The 13,709-nt window shown below is 43.7% G+C and overlaps 1 protein-coding gene across 2 annotated transcripts in view; it reads left to right on the forward strand.

The window, feature by feature from the left end:
* The window catches only part of LMX1B (LIM homeobox transcription factor 1 beta), a 120,312-nt gene that overhangs the window by 34,487 nt on the left and 72,116 nt on the right, over positions 1-13,709 (forward strand). The gene's annotated exons all lie outside the window — the stretch shown is intronic.

The following is a 13,709-nucleotide window of genomic DNA, read 5'->3' on the forward strand; positions in this document are numbered from 1 at the left end:
ACAGGTGATACGGTACAGACCTCACATGTATGCCTTAACCCAGAATCTCATAGCAGGTGGAACTGCCCTGACTTTCTCCAAAATGGATGTTTGCTGTTCAGAAGGAAAACTTACAGCCATGAGACCCTACTCTGTTCCCAGTGTTGTGTGTTCAGAGCAATATTTGTGTGCACTTTCAGATTTATGGAAATCTGCATTTTAAGAAGGCCCTGGTATAGCTGAGGACATTGTCTCCATGGCAATGAAGGTGATGTCACAGGTGCAACATCATGTTCTCAGTGCAGCAGCAGATGGGTTGGGTGAAAACAAGCTCATCAGGGTTAACCGAAAAGAGTTTTTGCAGCAGGCAGCCATAAAATAGGGTTTTGTGTAGGACTTCTGTGCCATCTCCATTAAATGATGGATGTGTTGACCTGGGATTTGTGATACCCAAGTCTTGTTGCCAAATCCATCACGGACTTGGGCTGCTTGCAAGGGAGTGGCAGGATTATTTCTCTGGCAGCTATGATTTACAGGGTGCAAACTGAAGCAATTAGGTTCACCTGGATGTGAGTCAGTCGGGATCCGTCCTTCCCTGAGCGGTCGCCGTCTTCCCTCGGCAGCTGCGGCTGTTGTGGCCGCACCAGCTGGCGCTCGAGACCCCGCGCCGCCCCCGCCCGCTGCTGCGGAGCCGGGACGCTGCGCGCAGCCCTCCCGGCGGGGCCGCGGCGCTCGCCGCCGTTCGGCGCGGTGCGGCGGGGCCGGGCCGGGCGCAGCTCCGCGCTGCGGCGTCTCCGCTGCTTCCCCCGCTTCTCCGGCTGGAAGGGTCGGCTGGGCCGGCTTGGCTGCGGAGCGCATCCAGCAGCTCCTCACGCTGCACGCAGCTCCTGGAAAGGCTGTGTCCGTTTTTGAGGAATTCGGGAGTAAAATCCTTCCCAACAAACTGGAGGAAACTTCGCTGGAGTTATTCCGGGACTGAATTTTGCACGCTGCAGTTTTTCCTACAAGCAGTATCAGCCGAATAGATTCTTTGAATCACAATTCCTTTTTTTGTTGTTATTCTTTTCAAGTAAGCTTTGCGATGAAGTCTTCTTAAAGCAGTAAAATATTACATATAAAGGTGAGCTGTGATACTGCCACAATATCTGAGTTACTGAAATATCATTTGGTAAAATAATCTGACTGAGAAAGCCCTGTTTCAGGTGGTATATTCTCTCCTTCATAGTTCTAACATCCATGTGCCAATTCGCCCTAAAAATAGATGCTTAAAATGTTTGCTTCAACTCAAAAGAAAAATAAAATAAAGCTGGGTAGCTTTGTAAACAAATTCAGATCAAAGTTTGTTATTGGACATATAGCAACACAGAAATTAAAAGATAATTCCTCCAGCCTGATTCTTGTGTCTCTCACTGTAGTAGGGTTTGGGTCTAAACTTTTTTCATGTTAAACTTCTACTGGAGATTATCTTCAGCCTGAAGAAATTATTCTGAGAGTTCTGCTTAGAAGCCCTGGAATACAAGCTGTTTTTAAAAAGGTTATACTGTGATCTAAAATCAAGCAGGATCTTCACTGAATTCAGTATAGGCTCTATTCATTTTAATATGCACAGAATTCATACCAACTTCAAAAAATTTGACTTGTCATGTGTAGATCAAATTCAAAGCAACATGCAAGCTCTGGTGTTAAAATGGCTCGGGGTGTCAGTGTTGAGTTGTTCAGAGTGTATAAATCATATGTATGTGTGATTCTAGGGCTGGTACCTGGGGATTTGCTTGATATGATTATACACACTGCTCTGCTCACTTAGTTCATTTCATGTCTGCCTCAGGAGCGACCTCAGGAGGCGTTTACATTGATTATTTTCCTCACAACAGCCAACACAGTTCAAATAAAGCAGACTATGCATAATTAAAGGCATCATTGCTTTCTCACTCAAAATAGTAATGGGGCAGTGGATCTAATTTCCTACTTAACACAGAAAGGCTGGGCTTATTAACTATTCCTATGATTATTATTTACTAAACTCATTTTAATAATGACCTGTTCTCCCCTCCCCCCCATTTTTTTCCTTGGAAGACCCAAGCTATTCTGCTTGTAAAGTAAAAGCATGACAGGGCAGACAGCTGATCTAGAGAGAGGCTAGACACAGCAGTATCACGAAAGATAGGACATCCAGCAGGAATCACATGGCTGAATCTTTACACTGCAAGCAAATATTTATGGTGTGCTGCAAGATATGCACCAGTTAGTGTTGCATGCAGGAGAGTCAATAACTGGGGGAAGAATAAGCTCCTGTGTTAAAAATACACAGGGAGGTCCTTCCCAACCACAGTGATCAGTTTAGGGAGGCAAAAAGGAAAACTCATTCTGGAATAGCTCATCTTTGATGCCCAGTCTGTGCCCTATATTTGTCCTTGCAAAGTGCTGTTCTGCTCACCTTTTGGGAGGCTGTAAGCACAGAGCAATGAAAGGCCTGAGGAGCCGTTCCTTGTTGCAGGGAGCACCCTGGGTGCACTGCATTGTGGGCACTGTACTGTCAGCACGGCCCAACGCAATTACATTTGAGTTTGCTCATGTGGTGGACAGCTGTGGTTTTCTGACAATGCGGTGGTTAGTGTAGAAGACGCCCACTTTCAAAGCCAGCCTTGTATCTGTTTTTCCTGTGGGAGACATTTTTAGCACTGCCCCCAGACTCTGGCTTGCATGCTTCAGAGGTCTGTTGTGTTCTTATTTCATTAGCATAATAAAATCTGCACCTCCCAGTTCATCCCTCTGAAAAGTGAAGAAAAAAAAGCTCATACACTAACAACACTTGTGCCACAGAAAGAGAAAGTTGGATGATGAGGAGTGGTTGAAGGATTGTGCTGATGGCACGGAGAAGCAACTGACGCAGCCTCATGTCAGGCAGAAGTGTGTCTGTCGGCTGCGAGCCTTGATCCAGACACCATGCCCTCACAGCAGGAAATGATTACACCATGCAAGCCCTTGCCCTGAGATTCCTGCTCAGGCAAGACTTGAACGTGGTGTCAGGCTCTAAATTATCAGTTCTCCAGAAATAAATTCCCAGAAGTTAAGGCATTTTGTAAACTGGTGGTCTTATCATCTGGTGGAATTACCAGCCCAAGGATCCTTTGCTAACCTAAAACTGCCAGGAAGTTTGGGGCTAAATTCTGTGTGAACCATAAAGCAACGAGCTGAGCGCAGGGACTTGCTAGTGAGAAAATGTTTGGGCATTGTCTTGTTCTCACCCCTTACTGATTCTGTCCATTGGTACATATCGTTGGTGGGTGCTCTGAGATGGAGCTGGCTGACTGGTATGCTTTTGCAATACGTGCCCCTCTGGGGACACAAATAACAGTAACTTTATGGCTACTTGTGCATGCTCTCACATGTTTAAATTGTTCAGATTTTATGGGAAAGACAAACATCCACCAAGACAACATGTTGCTCCTGAAATGTAGGTCAGCCTAGATCCTGTAATCCTCAAGGAAAAATCCTTCAAATCTCATTACTCTTAGTGAACGAGCACCCACAGTTTTCTTATTTCAGAAATAAACATCTCTACAGAAGTTAATAATACTTCCCGTGAAACAAGAACATCACTAGGTGCTCATTCCCATCCTGCCTCTTGGCTGGTCCTACACTTGTCCACCTGAGTCTATGCCAGAGCTGGCAAGTTGCATCTACTGGTACTGTTTGAGGGCCAGGGAGGTGCATCAGGCCAGTTTGGAGACTTCTCCAGCCTTTGCTCTGGGTTACGGTCCACCAAACATCCCTCTGCTTCTGACTTCCCCAGTGGGACACTTCCCAAGCCTCCAGGCGGGCTGCTGGGGCCGACCTTCTCCCAGACAGGGAGAGAACTACATTTGCACCACAGGATGTGTGGCCAGGCTGCATCCTGCCGGTGCATGGGGTCAGGTCCCCGGCATCTGCACCCCAAAGGGCCAGGCTGGCAGCTACGTGTCCCGGGCTGGACACAGTGGCATGGAGGAGCGGCTGTGCAGATCCAGCTGTGGGCTGCCTGTGCCTAGAGGCAGTGCCTGTGCTGAAGGCTCATGGGTCATGTCCAGAGCTGGGTCCCCTGGGGTACCCTTGCATAGGCGCTTGGCACAGCTGGCACTGTGCTGGTGTTGTTCGGCAGCCAGTCTCACAGGTTGTTGGTCCCCAGCCCTCCTGAAATGCAGATCATGAATTGGGTCTGAACTTCTCTGAATGTGAATGGAATGGAACAGTTCATATATGGGGACTGAAAATAAGAAGCCATATAATAATTAGTCCCACCTTTTTTTTTTTAACTTGAACAAACCAATTTAAAAAAAAAAAAAAAAGCAAATGATTGTAAGAAATAGCCGAACAAATTTCTGTAAAGCAAGTCACAAACTCAGTTTGCTCCATGGGCTGTTAAATATCTGACAAACTTCTGGTTAGCTTTAGCAAAGACTAACGACAAGTGGGTTATTGCCATTGTAAATTGTATCTAACAGTTTAATAGTTGTAATACCTGGTATGTTCTTTTTAATCATATGTGTCTGGAGTGTTGCAGAACAGGGAAAGCATCTGGATCTGTAGCAGCTGAAGTAGAAAGTTGTTTTTCTGTTTACAGTACGACTTTCTGCTCATAAGAACGTTCTTTAAGTGTGTGGTAAATATGTGCCTTGTGTGTGTGGAGGCTATATATTTAGTGTGTGGTAAAAGGTATATTTTGTGTGCAAATTAAGATACTGGTGGATTTTTTTCAGATTGGAAATGAGAAAATATACAGTAAGCAGAACCCACATTGTTTTCACTGCAAAAGGTTTGTCAGCTGGAAGATGACTTCTGTGCTCTGCTGAAGACATGAGATTAGGGCTGTCTGGCAAGGCTGTGTTGTGTCCACACAGCTTGGGCTTGCTGAACCCAAGCTGTAGCAGCTTAAACAGTTCCCATTCCACAAACACGGAATGGGGAGGGCTCTAGGAATTTAAACTGTCCCAGGCTTCGAGTATATGCCTATTTAAACTCTTGATAGAGTAACTTGTGTGTGACTCTGGTGAAAAGTAAAAGCCATAGGGTTTAAGGAGGTGGATGGTGCTTTTCAGCACACTGACTGAATTGCAGTAGACCTGAAGGACGTGTCAGAAAAGGCAGTGAGACAGATCAAAAAGAGTCAGCTAAAATGGGGTATCAGTGAAATAAATTAAAATTTATTTAATAATTGCAGTATACTCTGTTTTAGGTGTGGGTTTTAGTTCAATAATCTTTGGTCCAGCCCCAGCATACAGCTTTCCTGTGGAAGAGACTTCACTTGGAGTTGAGCAAAGCATGCCGCTCTTCCATGAGTAGGTGTTTCATCATGAGGCCTTGCAAATGTCCCTGCATGCCCCTTACCTCAGGGCAGACCCCAGGGCACAGCTTTTGCAGGGCTTCTTCCTGCCTCCCTTTGCAGGACAAAGAGGGACAGGACTTGCTGCAGACCTTCCCTTTGCAGATCCTGTGGTTTGTCGCTAATCCGCTTTCTACCCTGCCCGTATGTGATGCAGAGCTGAGAGCAAAAGCATTAACACAGGACTGTTCTGAGATGGAAAAAAAAAGTAAAATAATTTCTGTTGTGACTGCTTGCTTCCCTCCATCCTTCACTCTCTCCTTCAGGTGTAGTTTTTCAGAAGTGTCCTGTTTCCAAAATCCAGATCTCTTAGGATCAGAAGGACCAAATCTGTTGTCTCTCTCCCATTGCTTATACAAGGAAGCTGGTTTTGTGCATAGTTCCCACGCAGCATTTTCAGGGTTGGCAGAGTATCCCATAAAGTGTACGCTCCGTTATTCCATGTGATGTGGGCACTTCTGTATATGGCAGGAGGTTGCAATCCCCTGACAGACATCAGTGCCCATGCAGTCCTGTGCAGGGAAAACTGATACAACCCTACAAAGAGAAAGAGTCAGAGCTGAGATTATTGCCTTAACCACATGAAACTCTGTCAGAGGCTTCCAGTAGTTGTCCAGTAAATGAGATAAACGAGAAGTAGACATGGCAGTAGATGTTTTGGTAACAAGTGGAAATGCTGGAGGATTTATCAAAGCAAGTTGCCTACTGTAGCTCAGCTTTATCTCAGGCAGCTGCCCGTGTTCAGTGTCAGTGTTGCCAGATTTCTTCCTCTCCCTTCAAATGAAAATGAGCTAGAAGTATTTTTACTTACAAATGTTTGGAAGAAATTGTGGTGAGGAGAAGGGGGGTGGCGGAACAAGGGAAGCCCCTGTGTTATATCCTTTTCTATGGGCAGATAGAATGGGGTCAGTGAGCCTTAGTTTCAGACTGAGATAACTTTTTTCCTTCTATTTTTATGCATGAACCACTTTACAATTAAACTCTCATAAAGGGCCTGGATAGGTGGTTACATGAACGCTGATTCCTGCACCTATGATTTCATGTAATTTTTTCAAGCGAAAAGCACTGTCATTGGAAGGTAGAAGAGATCTGTGGCCATCACCAGCCACATTGTCCATTTCCATGGATGAAGCTACATCAACACTGATTTGACAAAACATGTGCTGGAGTTGCAACAAATGCAGGGGTTGTAGACTAAAGCTATGCATCAGGTCAGTGGGATTGCCCGTGGCCATCTTGGGCTGTTGTACTTTATACCATTAAGAAATGCTGATATACCTTTTTATTTGAAGTGGTTTATGCAATACTGCACAATTACTTTGCTGTTGGTTATTGTTTTCTAGCTGGTAGGCTAATTGTGACACACTTCTGTTTTGATTTGGATTATTTCTTCCAACCCAGTAGGAAGTGGTACCTTGTTTTACTGATCATCAGATGTGGCTTGGGATACTCTCAAGGTGTTCACATAGCTGAGGTGCAGAGATACCTACCTCAGCTGACTTTTTAAAAGCATATTTTCAGTGCCTTATATTGGACAAAGTTCAAGATGTATCCTGTCACTTAATCCTTGCTCTGTCTTTCACTATATAGAACTGACCAGAGTACATAAGTTGTCTAAAATTTTAGGACAAACAGTATCAGCAGTTATCTAACCTCAGGGAACTGCTTGTATAGAGTAAGATGTAGTTATTGAGTCTGTGATCTGCTCAGTCCTAAAATTATTCCTGGGATCAAACAAGTGGAATTGACTCATAATAATATGGGTCCCGGTAGGCCTAAATAGAAATTGGTTTTCTCAGATTCTTGATTTGTGTTGGTGTTAAACACAATCACTGACACATCATTTGTGTCTGCAGATGTTGACATAGTACTTGTGAAGACCTGAAATGCGGGTAGTCTGCTCTGTTTGCAGCCACGTTGCTTTGTGCTATCCTAGTTTTCCAGCTCACAAAGGAAAAAATAACTGAGATTTGTCTTGTCTTGGGCTGACAGTATAGCCAAGTGATTGCCAGTCCAATTTGGCAGTTTTTAATCATTTTATCTCTGTTCTCTTCTCTCTGGGGAGACAGTCAGTGTTTAGCAGTCTGCTCAGAAAGACCTTGGGGCTAGTTTCAGCGGCAGTGGCTCAGAGCTCCGATTATTAGCTCTGCTCTTAGGAGCACACTGAGATCTTTCCCAAGGGAGTGGTGTGAAAAATTAACACAGGCTTAGAGCAGCAGTGCAGCAGCAAGCTATGTAACTGTAATTACTCCATTGATATTCCTCACACAATAACACTGTCATCAGTCATTTACATAAACTTTTTCTCCATGAAGAGGGAATGGCTGCTTATAACCCTATTGGGTGCTTCCAGAGCATGCATTATACATTTTATTTGCTCTAATTTCAGACTCAAGGCCTGTAGGAACAGAGAGAGGAAACATGCAGTCTTTTTGTTGTTGTTTTTTTTCTGTTGTAGCAGTATGTGCCACTCCACATACATGATTGTGCAAGCAGGCTAAAATGCATTTTGAGAGGATATCAGGAACCATTTCCAGGATTTGAAATGTTTATTATAATCTTAAAAAAAAAAAAAAAAAAGTATATTTTAAATAAATAGATTTGACCACCCAAGCTTAGTTCCAAATCTCAGTCTCATGCCCTTTTTGCCAGGTCAGGTTCATTAAGTATTGTGCTGTCTGCAGGAGCCAGAACTCCTCAGGACATACTTTTTCTTATTTTTTTTTTCTTCCAAAGCTACACTTCATTGCTCTGTACCATGCTCTCATGTATCTCCATTTTTCTCAACATGTCCAGAGAGATTAGTTGCCTAACCCACAAAAGCTTTCTTCCTTACAGCAGGTAATTGAAGACAGTAGCAACAAATAAGTGGTTAATAAAATTCACAATTAGCACCATCCTGTCTTTTGCCAGTGATACTCGTTCCCTTTGTGTCTGTTTATGCAGTGTAAAAGCCAGAGCTACACAAAGCAAACTACATCTCCCCTAGGTCAGAGCCATGCAGAGATGAGCACCTTGCAGCCTGGTCCAGTAGGCACTCTCTGGTCCTGATGGGCCATGATTTAAAGTGGTTGTCTTGATCAGCATACTCTGCAGTTCTTTTAATACATGCTCATTTGAGCATTGGCTAGCCTGACACAGACTGACCCTGTGGTCAGTCTTTGGCACTTTCTCAAGGTGCATAGGATCATGCAGTCACTGCATCACTTCACCCAGCAGAAGGAGAGACAGAGAAGAGGTTATTTAGTACTGAGTTCCTTAGGAGAGCATCTTGTTAGGGACAAGATGTCCCTATCCTGATACGAAGAGTGTTAAACTTTTGTAAGATATTATACTTTCTCTAATTAAAGTCTTCAGAGCCAGATATTCCTGGGGCCAAGGCTAATAATGTATTCAGAAGAATAATAACCCTGTCTGAGCTGCAGCGTGTTTATTGATGGCGCTGGTACCTGACGGCACTGACCGCATCCTGCCTGTGCTCATATGCTGCTGCTTGGTGCTGCACAGGCCTGCAGGGCACAGCATCGCATATTGCTGTCACAGTAAAAATTCTGAGCACTGCAGCAGGACACATCTAGTGGGAAAAAAGGCGCATGATAGTCAAATTTCACTTGCTGAATATTTAATGAAGCCTGCAGTGTTTATTTGGTTAGCCTGTCGATTTTTATCGTTCTGTCAATAGCTTCTCATATGTGGCACGGTGATGATCTTTAGCAGCCTGTCCCCTGGGAGCCAAAGCGCTAAATGCAATTATGGATTTTATACCGCAATGTGTTTGATATTTCCACTGATCTAATTTGCAGTCTGGTAGTTTATTGTTTGGCATTTTAATGGCGTTCAAATGCTATGGAAAATTTGATTTCTCTTTATAATTCACCCTAACATCATTAATGCTGGTAGCTGGATGGCATGGATTTTAGAGAGCTAAATATATAGGAAAATCATTTTTTTAATGTGGACCAAAACACTCAGTTTTAACTAAAAGGAAATCCATGTTCTATTTTTTCCCACACTTCCTCTTTGTCACTTTTCATTGAACATTAAGATTACTTTGAGAAAATGATCAAACAAATGTTAGACCTTGGCAAACAAAATAGAGATGCAATGTCTTCTGATGGAGGCTTCGCTGCAGAGCTTAGAGGTCCTGAGGAGTCCTTTGATAGAGAAACAGAGTGAGAGCCATCTATTGAAAAGTCTTATCAGACCATTTCTCTTTTCTGTTTCAGACTGCTTTTGTTTCATAATTTATTGTTTGTGTATTTTTTCTTCTGATGTAGCTGGCTGAAGCCCTGAGCCAACCATTTCATCAGATGCATACATTTCTCTGAACACTGTGTCACCCCTGCCAAAACAAAAAACAAAACAAACAAAAACAAACAAACAAAAAAAACCACCCAAGCCAAAGTTTGATAGTTCTTGAATTTTGGATTTGGGCTGTTGGCACAAAGAAGAGCCATGCAGAACTGCATGGGGCTAGGTGGCTTGGGGGAGTTAATCACAGTGTTATTTTACACATCTACAACACTTTTATTGTGCAGTAACTCATGAGTTATAGGTCCTCTGCAATTGCAAAATAAATCCTTTAATTAACCACCTAGTCAGTAACAATTTAACCTCCTCGGTGTATCTCATAAACTACATCAGCCCCAGATTTATTTAGAATAGTGTTGTACAAGTGTGATACGTTTACATTAAGAATATGCCCTTTGCTATGTTATTGGGAAAAGAAAAGAAATCTGTTTTATATGGTTTCATCCATGGCTTTTAATGAATTTACTGAGAGTTTCTCAAATAGAAGCAAATGTATTTTTCCAGAGTAGTACATGAAGGCAAGCAGTCAGGACAATAACCATTTCATGTACGCAGGTAGCTTCAAGTTTCTGTATACATTGCTCCTTGTTAAGGGCTATTTTACAGACAACAGTGTTGAGAAACCTTACTCTCCCTGCATGTCCAGTAAAAGTCAAACTATGCAGTGAGATCTTGACAAGCAACAATTTTTTCTTGAATGCTGAAGAGTTTGTTTCTGTCTTTCAACAGAGGTGTGAACACAAGGCCAGTCAGTGTAATAAATCTTTCAGGCTGCCAGAAGTAGAGCACGCTTTGTGGTTTATGAGTTTAAGAACATTAAAGAGGTTCATGAGAGTTCCTCTTTTAATGTAACCAAGTAGAAAAGCTGACAAAAATAAGAAGTCAGAAAGGAGACTGAATGAGGTGCCAAAAACACTAATGAATGGGCATAGAACAATCAGCTTTGTGTTTCATAAAAAACTTCAGTGGTTGCACTGGACTGATGGACCTTTTTGATTTCTGGATGAATTTCACACAACCCCACGGATTCTCAGTGTATCTTCAGCGCATGGTAGCATGGACATTGCTGCTTGTGTTGTATTTGGCAACAGCAACAAAAGTTGATTATATTTGTAACTCACCTCATAGTTCTTTCTAGTATTAACATATTCCCCAGAAGGAATTTTCCCTAAAAAAAAGATATTTTCTCTGATTTTGTTAGATGGCAAGAGCAATAGTGATCATGTAGAGGAGAAACTGTTAACTACCATGTTTTCTTGCATGGGGTCAAAGTATCTTGGGGCCCTCGTTTTGTCCCATAGTGACGGTCAATGCTGTTGGGTCACAGCAAATTTGGGTGTTTGGTTGGCCAGTGCTCACAGAGGTTGCATGGAGGGTACCAGGAGTTGAGTAAATCTCTGCTAGACCCTTCTGGAAGAGTACCTTTCAGGAAGAACAGTCAGGGATCAAATTGGATTGGCTCCAAAATATCTGTCACAGATGGTGGTCACTCTTCTGGCACTGCAGCCATCAGCAGAGCTGGAGCCTGGACAGCAGCAGCGGTATTTCAGGGAGTGGGGCTGCTGAGCATGCTGTCCTGCCCAAGGCTCAACCCCATGCAGACCCCTCGCAGCAGCGTGTGGTGGTGCCTTTGGGTTCTGCTTGGTTATTCCAGTCTGAGCAGGTGTCCATGGTTGGTTTGACAGGGTCAGACCCCGAAGTAAGCCCTCTCACTGTGAGATCTGCCAGGCTGACCCTCAGAAAGCAAGCCCACAGGCTTGATCCTCCCTAACTGGGAGCCCATGTCCTTGGTGAGGCTGCACCTTGAGTACTGTGTTCAGTGCTGTACAAAAAGGACATTGAGGCCCTGGAGTGTGTCCAGAGAAGGGCTATGAAGCTGGCGAAGGGCCTGGAACACAAGTCCTGTGAGGAGCGGCTGAGGGAACTGGGGGTGTTTAGTCTGGAGCAGAGGAGACTCAGGGGAGACCTCATTGCTCTCTACAACTACCTGAAAGGAAGGTGTGGGGAGCTGGGGGTCGGCCTCTTCTCACAGGTAACAAGTGATAGGACTAGAGGGAATGGCCTCAAGTTATGCCAGGGAAGGTTTAGGTTAGAAATTAGGAGACATTTCTTCTCAGAAAGAGCAGTCAGGCATTCGAACGGGTTGCCCAGGGAGGTGGTGGAGTCACCGTCCCTGGGGTTATTTAAGGAAAGGTTGGATGTGGTGCTGAGGGACATGGTTTAGTGGGTGACATTGGTAGTAGGGTGATGGTTGCACTGGATGATCTTGGAGGTCTTTTCCAACCTTAATCACTCTGATTCTACGATTCCACGTGAAAGGCTGGAGAGGATTGGCAGCAGGAGACCATGTAACAGGCAGTCATGGTTACACTGCTGTGAACAAATGAACAGAGTGTCTGCTGAGTACTCTGAAATATTCAGACTATACAAGCAACAATGCTCACTGGAAACAGGCCAAAACATCACACAACTGTGTATAGTCTAGCAAGTATATATTAAAAAAAAATCAACCTTACTGTCTTATTCAAGCTCTGGCCTATGAGAAAGCCGGGCACAAGGTCTCTTAAGTTGATGTTTTTGCTTGCAAGAACTAAAGCTAGTGTTCTGTCACACAACTGATGAGAAACCTAGTTAGCAGGAAGTAAAAAAACGCCACCAATTTCTGGAGAGAGACAGGCTAATGACATAAGGCCTAGCCCTCCAAGTGATCTGTTACAGATGATAGATGAATGTGCGCCTCACTCGGCAGCGCCACCAGCCTTGCTCCATTCTTGAATATCTGTCAAGATGTTAAGTGGACGACTGCAATCAGCAGTGAAATAAGACCTGTGTAATCTGATGTTCCACTTAGAAAAGAAAACAAAATTCCTACCACCTAATATGAGACTACACCAGTCAACACACAAAGGCCTTTCAAGGAGGCTAGGTATCTGATAAAATCTTTACACCTCATTATCATTTGTAATTTAGAGATATGGGTACAGCTGTATCTACAAACAGTGTATGATGACATTTCCAGGGATTTTTATCTGTGACTGCTTCCAGTGAACAGCTCCTCATTCATATATGTACTTTTATATTCCTTTTAATGTGTTTTTATTCAAACTTTATCTTGCTGAGAAGGGTAGACTGCCTACTAAAAATGTCCCTTTGGTAAGAATTTATGTAAATTAGCAATAAAGACAGTCTTCTAGTTCTCTGCAGTGGAAGTTTGGTTTTGGTTAATTCAACTTACAGTCAAGTTGTTTTCTACAAGATGGTAAGAAATGGAGATGCTGTTATCTTAAGGTGCAGAAAAATTTTACCTCTTAGGGAGAACCTGAGAGAAGCAGCAACAATATGAATGTTAAGTGAAATGCAGTTTTGAGTATTTAGAACAGGACAGACCAGAAACAACATCAAACTCTGTTACTCTTTAATCTGAGCCTTCCTGATTGTTTTCACCCACATAGTTTGGATTACAGAGGATATTAGTAAATGTAATTGAATGCACACCAGTTTGCTGTGAAAAGACAATCAGCTGTGTAAGCACCTTGGTTTCCTCAGCATTATAACAGAGGTTTGCAGGATGGATACTGGGGCCTGGGAAAGTGCACCTAGAGAATTAACTCAATGTTTCAGCAAAAAACAGAGTGAAGTGGAAATGATCATACGGCTCAGTTCTATCCAAACATGTGCTCGATAACTTGATGGTGCCAGGCTGGCTTCCAGCCTTGGTTACTTTCTTTCATACACACCTTAGGGATACTGCTTAGGGGGAGCACTCTGCATGGCCAGGAGCATGTTCCTGGGTGCAGAGTACTGCTTCACCTTCACTGTATGGCTGGCGTTGATGGTGCCCCACCCAGAGCAACCATGCTCCATCTTCTCCTCTGTCTGGGCTCCTTTCCAAAGGAGAACAGGGTGCAGAGAAGGATGGCTTATGTCCAGGTTTTATCCCAGAAAGCAGCTAGGGCACAGTTGAGGCACAATATGGGGTTCAGCCCCATCGAGGCACAATGGAACTCACCATCGCTGTAGAGGTACAGCTCCCAGAAGTAGCACTCAGCTCTGTGTT

Source organism: Cygnus olor, chromosome 19 (genome assembly GCF_009769625.2).
Source record: "Cygnus olor isolate bCygOlo1 chromosome 19, bCygOlo1.pri.v2, whole genome shotgun sequence".
Lineage (NCBI taxonomy): Eukaryota > Metazoa > Chordata > Aves > Anseriformes > Anatidae > Cygnus > Cygnus olor.